General features: G+C 39.0%; 1 long non-coding RNA gene across 1 annotated transcript; it reads right to left on the bottom strand.

The window, feature by feature from the left end:
• Positions 1-5,226: 5,226 nt before the first annotated feature.
• On the bottom strand, positions 5,227-6,786 carry LOC106491660 (uncharacterized). The gene is made up of 3 exons (XR_001293801.2): positions 6,644-6,786; positions 6,150-6,224; positions 5,227-6,001 (listed from the first exon to the last, which is right to left on the bottom strand). It is a non-coding gene; the product is annotated as an uncharacterized lncRNA (long non-coding RNA).
• Positions 6,787-7,145: the final 359 nt, after the last annotated feature.

Genomic DNA, 7,145 nt, shown 5'->3' with positions numbered 1-7,145 from the left:
TGAATGTAACATTTTTCCACAGTGACTGAATTCATGTGGGGAGGAGCCAACACGTCTTACACTTTTACTTTCTCTATACATGCAGCCTTTCTTTCATCTGAATCATCAAATATCAGAAGACAGGAAAAGGTAAGGGTATACAAATGGGTGTTTTTGCTCCTGGCCTTGCAGAACATAAGGATTTATCTATTGTTTATTAGATATCTGGATATGATTCCTTTGAAGTGGGTAAATCTGTGGTGCCTCTGAACATAGAAAGCATTTTAATTTATATTAAATAGAGAATTTATATTTACACTGTGTGTTAACCCAGGTCAGAATTCTAGCTTTTATTCATGAAGTTAAAATATCAAGATTTCTCATCCAGACCTGAATAACATTTGTTCCCTGTAGGATCACCATAGCATTTTAAGTTTTATGCTAAGGCTGTATGTAACACATATTCAACTGTAACATAAAGGCTAGTTTATTTCAAGTATTTTTGGTCTTTGATGACAAGTTTCTTTTCAATTTTCTTATATTTCTGCTGCCACTTACACATCTTTTCCCTTGGACAACATTTTCTCAGTTTCATCAGTACTTAGCTCTCATTTCACAACCTGTCAAATGGCTACTCAGGAAGAAAAAACACATGTAGTCTCTGTAGGCTGAAAATTAGCCTACTCATAGCTATGTCTCCTCTTGGGAATTATCAATTCACTGATTGCTGAAAAGGCTACCAACACTGACAAGAGTCATCATGATCACAGGAAAAACAATGTAATGTAATGCCAGTAACCTCTATTCCAGGTGAATTCAGTAAAGTTTGCCTTTTTCCATACACCCTACTGCTGGCTGCACAATCACTTATCTTTTGAACTTAGTTATCACTTCAGTACTCAAGTGCCTTGAGCCACTGTTTCAAAGCCACGGGACTGGATTCCTTTCACCTAACTTTAGACATTCATGATGTAGACTTCTACATCTGAGGTAGTTATACTAAGCTTCCTTTATAGTGGAGACAGTTAAGCACTTAGAGATATGATTCATCTGACCTATGCTAGACATCTGTTTTAGGATGAATCTACAGCTGCTCAGATTAATTCTGCCTAATGTGACTTTGTCATAAAGCACTAAGACTATTAGGGATTTAGGAATCAATGTAAATATTCCCAATGGTTTTTCTGCAAGCATCTTTTGATGAAATGCAGAAAATTAGAACTTTTAATGTCTTTTCTGACAGAATATGCTAATACCAGAAAAATGTGCAGATCAAACTCTAGGGGTTAATCAGGGTTCTACAGGCAATGTGAGATTCAGGGACTTAATAAATACTTTTAGTTTCTGTTCAAGTTTTTCTTAATAACAAATGTAAACATATTACTAGGCAGAATTTCTTTTCCTGGCATGTTTGAGAACAGACAGAATCAACAGGGAAATGCAGGGAGACCCAGGAGTATTTAGCCTTCCTTATAACTGGCTGGATTAGATGATTTGACCTCTTAATACAGGATTTTATGACCATGACCAGTTGATGTCTATGTTTCTTAAAAGATTTATGTGGATATTTTGTACAGCTGATGGATTTCTTCCACTGATATTTTAAAATGGCAGTTCTGATGTTCCCAGGAAATATTTGTTAGCATATAAATATGACAGTGATGTTTTCTTGCCACTCCCCACTAAATCTAAGATTCTTTTTTAGTAAATGATATGATATACCAATTCCACTAAAAAAAAGTAAACAAAACATGAAATTGGCATTTAGCTATATAACTCAGTTTGTCTAGGATTAGGAAACAATAGAAATGTTATGATACAACATATGTACTTTATCCAACCCTTGTTTTTTAACAGTAGTTGCCATAACTACTAAAATATATTTTTTTCTTCTATGTTCCCTGCTTCAGTTTATACACAGTATTCAGAAATACCCATTACATGTGGAAAATTACCAGCTGCTACAAATGCTGTAAAAAGCTACATTGTGATGATATTTTGATCTCCTACATGTGGTGAAGGAGGAGTGATGAGCATAGATCAGCAAATACTCATATGAATCACTTAGGGCTCAGATGTACTGAGGGTTTTATGTAAGACAGTCCTCCCTACTGTTGTCACACAGTTCTAAAAGTTAGATCCTCAATCTACTGTTTAACCTCATGGTATAATGTCTAAAGACAGTAGTTTTTCCACACTGCTACTGTGTGGTCTAATGGTCTGTTTTTATGCCAGTCTATATGTGGCTAGTCCTGGAAGCCTTTATGATATGACCACTTCAGCCCCTTCCCCAATTTCTTCCCATAAGTGCCTAGCCCCTTCATTGTGCATTAATCTCTGATATAATTAAACTCAAGATCTCACCAAGTTTTAAAATAAAAAGGAATATGAAGACATCATTATTACTGTTCTTTGTCCATTTGAGAGTTGGAGAGACAATTATCCTGCATATTAAACTACAGAATAGAGATAAAGGTGGTGATTATCAGCCAGACATGGAAATCCATCTGCAATCTAGAGTAAGGTGACTAGGAGAAGGGGGAGCTTGAGATATATTTTTCTCTAACACATTTGCTGTTAGGCTAATTTTTGGTGCTTGCTGCTCTGAATGGTGGGTTTTGTGGTGCCCCTGTTGGATTTTCAGCTGTTCTGATTACATAAGGAGCTAGGCACTCCACGCAGGGCTCTCAATCTTATTAGGTATCTAGATGAGTATAAATTACATGCCATAAGTAGCTCCATTTTTTAAATCTTTTAATATAATTTGTCTTGCTTAGCCTAACTCTTGAAGATTCTTCAGGCCTTGTTCTGCTTTTTGTGGAAAGAGTAAGGCAAGATCCTGTAGGGAAAAACAAACAAACAAACAAACAAACCACTTCTCATTATTATATCATTAATGACTGCATGTATAAGGGGAGAGAGAAAAGACCTGTGGTTGTTCAGGAAGTCTTAATAGTGGAATGTTTTCACTTGTATGTTTGACTTTGTAAATGTAACAAACTTTTAGCATAGCTGTTGTCTTTTCTTACATACATAAATCTAAGTTATGTAGTTATTATTTGCAATTTACAAGTCTAGATTTGTATATAATGGAATTTGTTGAAAACAGATCTTTCTCTTAAACAATTTTGGTTTCAGTGAAAAAATGCTTAGAAAGTTCACAGCCAGTTCTCACTGGCATTCTAAGAGGAGAATTAATCAATGAAATTTAAATGATGAAATTTTATAGTGATGAAGACCCCTAGTATTTTCTTGACAGAGTCACTAAGTGTAAGAAAATGTACTATTTAGTCCATGCTCAAAATGTGTGCAGAAAACTCCACTTCTATCATGTACTCTCTGTGGTTTTACACTAAAAATCTTATCATGGCCCAAAAGGGGAACGCACCCCTTCTGCATAAAGCCAAAAATTTATGGTTGGTCTAATTAAAATCTGAAGTCTAACTAAAATACAATAAGCAGTTACTCTTAATCCCATTACAATGCTGCTAGCACTAGTAGTCCAAATTATTCTACCAGATGTACACAGATCTTCTTAATAATATAGTTATTTTTTTTTCATTCAGAAACTCCCAGGTATCTCCCCCTTTTTCCATGGTGTTACACTCACCCTTCCTCCACCCCTCTAGTTTTGAATGACAGCCCCTGCTTCTTCCCAAAGAAAAAGAAGGGGGAGGGCTGGAGGCTCAAGCACTCAACAATCAGCCTTAAGCTCTTTGCTAGGAGCAGTGTGGTGCTGATGATGGGGTTTCCTCCTCCTCTTTTCTTGGAGATTGGAGTATGAAATTGATGATTTCCTCCTCCCTCACTCTAGGACCCACTTGAGGCTATTTCTACACATTCCCTAACACACTTCATTGAACTCCTTGTTGCATCTATATTTACTGTGTACAGTGCATTTTGCATATGTTAGTTGTCCTCTGCTCTCTTTGTCCCTAGACTGGGTTTCCTCCAGTTGTCAATTCTGCATTTCTTTAGCCATGAATAATTGACCATTGGTGAGCTGTTTATAGTCTGGAGAATAACTACTTGTTCCTATTATCTATATAAAATTTACGGTTATACCACTCAATTATACAAAGCTAAGCAAAAATAAAGCAAATTAGGCAATAACCACCTTACTGTTTGGAAAAAAAAATGTTACAGCTAAACAAGCTAAACCAAAGCTCCAGGCAGGCCAACACAAGTTCAGACAAAACAGGACAAGTCTCAGTTCTCAGGCTTTGCAAAGTTAATACGATGACTGCAGCCTGTTACTAGCACTCACACTTCCATATGCACTAGGCTACGGTATATACTCTGAAAGGTTTTGTTTTGTTTTGTTTTTTAATCAAAAAGGTCTATTTGGATATTAGTGATAGGAGGAATAATGGAAAGAGTCTTTACACAAAGATAACATTGACCACTATGTGGCAATGGGAACAGTTCAAGAGAATTCGGACTTCACTGATTACTGGAGAGCACTTTAAAAAAAAGGAAACAAAATCCTCAAAATAATTTGTAGCATGGGGTAGAAATACCAGAATAAATTGTTAGATTTTAGCCCTATTAAAAATAAACAAAGATAAAATGGTTTTGAGACACATTCAGCAAAACTGTTTGCCCCTTCTCACTTTCATTAGTTAACATCTGGGTTGTTATTTTGAGTTGCAAAGATGCTTAGCTCATAATGCTAAAATTAACCAATATCAAATTTCAACTCAGAGTAATGTTAGGTGACAAGGTAATGGGATTAAGAAGCCATTCAGAAATCTCTGCTTTGGGAGTGGCAGGAGGCAGAACAAATGCCTGGGAGCATTAATCCCTTCAGTCAACCTAGGCTACTAGAGCCCTAAATTACAGCTGGCAGAGTCAGTCACAAATTGAATTACTTCCCAAACTGTGCATGGCTTACATAGATACTGTCCATTCAGTATTTTGGCAGTTTGATTTCTGTAGGGGCTTTGCTATCAGTGGGCCAATAGAAAGTCAAGGATCTTTGCCTGAAAGCTACTTAGGCTGAAAGAATTTTGTCTGAGATACGTGATTTTCTTTCTGCAAGGAAGCAAATCCTCGCCAGACAACTGAAGAGGTCACAGGGAACTTAGAGAAATGTAACTTCCAGTTCTCATTTTGTTACAGAGAAAAGAATGCAGCTTTATAAAATTAATCTCTCTCTGCTTCCTCCCTCAGAGCAGACTAAGGTTATCAACGAGTACTGGGATAAAAGGGTTAAAGGATTTTACTTTTTTCTTAAAATGTCAGCATGTTTCATATTTCTTCCTCCCACAGAACAGAGCAGTACTTCTGTAGACTCAGTCAAATTTATATTTGAACATTCAGCAAAGTAAATGATTACTTTGGATAAAATTTTGTAGTGATAAGATGTCAGCTAATAGACTTGATTAGAATTGAGTCAGCAAATAGTTCTGCTTCTTGCTTTACAGGACTTGAGTATATAGAAATGGCTATAAAATGCCCACAATCTACAGCAAAGTTGCATCCATTTTTGTCAACATGTAAAAATTAAAGTCAGGCAGAAGTCCATCTTTCCACATAGAGTAAGATGGTATAATTCTACATAATGTGGTATCAAGTATATTAGAAAAATAACTTTTGTCTCGTGAGTAGCAAAAATTTTCAAAATTTGTGTGACTAATCCCAAACCACCCTGCCCTCTCTCTGCCCAGAATCAAAAAGTTTATACATTTATACTTATTTGTATTGATCACACTTGTGTTTGTGGGCTAGTATGTCTTATGCAAAGTCTCATGTTTTTGTTGCTATTGAGATCCAATCCTTTGAACCTGAGATTCCAACACTAAGTTTTGTGCAGTCTCATCTGTGCTATACGGACACGTCTGAAACTGTAACTACTGAAATAAGTATTTGAATGCTCAGGAAGTTTAACGGAATACATCATTGTTCTCTAAAATGATCTTGACTGATCCCTTTGGGCTATGCTGTCCACAAAATCTGGCAAACAAGTAGTCACTGTCCTGCCAGTCTGCTTCCAGGACTACATTGCAGCTGGGACCAAAATCTGAAATATAAAAGCAGGAGTACACACAAGGAGGATATTATTTTCTTAGAACAATTAAAAAATGCAGAAAGCTAAATAGTGTTATAAATAGCATTGTGATGCAAATTTAGGGAGGGTTAAAACAAGTAAGGATCGATTTTAAACTTACAGTAATACATAACATGCAGATCTTTCCCCACCATTTTCCTCATCAACATTTTCACTCAGCTCTTCACAGCAATGCCTGATGCATATTAAGCAATGTGAAAGTACAGGATTAGTCTTTCTCAGAACTGAGTAAAAGGCTCATCAGTGGAAAAAAAGGCTAGAATAAATTATAGTTAAATTGGTTCATCTTTGATAAAAAATATATTTAGAGAGTAGTTATCAATAGTTCATTGCTTAGCTGTAGCAAAGTACCACCAATTCTCCCCAAGGTATTGGTGGGTCCAGCACTGTTCATTAATGACTCAAAGAAAGTACCATTCTTACACTTCAGATGAACGAGAGGCCTTCAAGCATTTCCTGCTTAAATGAGAGGCCTTTAAGATCTTCAGGAGATGAAAACAGGATTCAGAAAGATCCTGACCAGTTGGAGTAATGGTCTGAAATAAACCAAATGAGATTCAACAGAAACAAAGGCAAAGTCCTGTATTTACTTACATACAACTCAGGGAACTGATGTGGCAGCAGTTTTGAAGAAAAAAGGCTGAGGACAACAGTGGACAACAGACATGTATCAGTGATAACACACTGTCGCCAAAAATAAAAAAGTGAAAACTGTCCAGGCCGCGAGAGCGCCGCCAGCGCTGCGGTCGCTGCCCCGCCGGGCTCCCCCTCCGCGCCTCGCCGCGGCCCAGCCCGGGGCCCGCAGCGCTGCCGGTGCCGGCTCCAGCCCCGCCGCCGCCCTGCCCCGGCCCCGGCCCCGGCCCCGACCCCGACCACGGCACCCCCGGCCCCGACCACGGCACCCCCGGCCACGGCCCCGGCCACGGCCCCGGCACCCCCGGCCACGGCCACGGCCACGGCCACGGCCCCTGCTCCGGCTCCCGCCGCTGCCCCTGCCGCTGCCCCTGCGCCTGCCCCGCCCCTGCCCCAGCCCGGCCCCGGCCCCAGCGCTCTGCGCGGCGGCGCCCGACACCCGCCGGGGCTGCGGCTGCCCGGC

The sequence above is a fragment of the Apteryx mantelli genome, chromosome 1, assembly GCF_036417845.1.
Source record: "Apteryx mantelli isolate bAptMan1 chromosome 1, bAptMan1.hap1, whole genome shotgun sequence".
Taxonomy (NCBI): domain Eukaryota; kingdom Metazoa; phylum Chordata; class Aves; order Apterygiformes; family Apterygidae; genus Apteryx; species Apteryx mantelli.
This window is presented reverse-complemented; position numbering and strand designations above follow the sequence as displayed.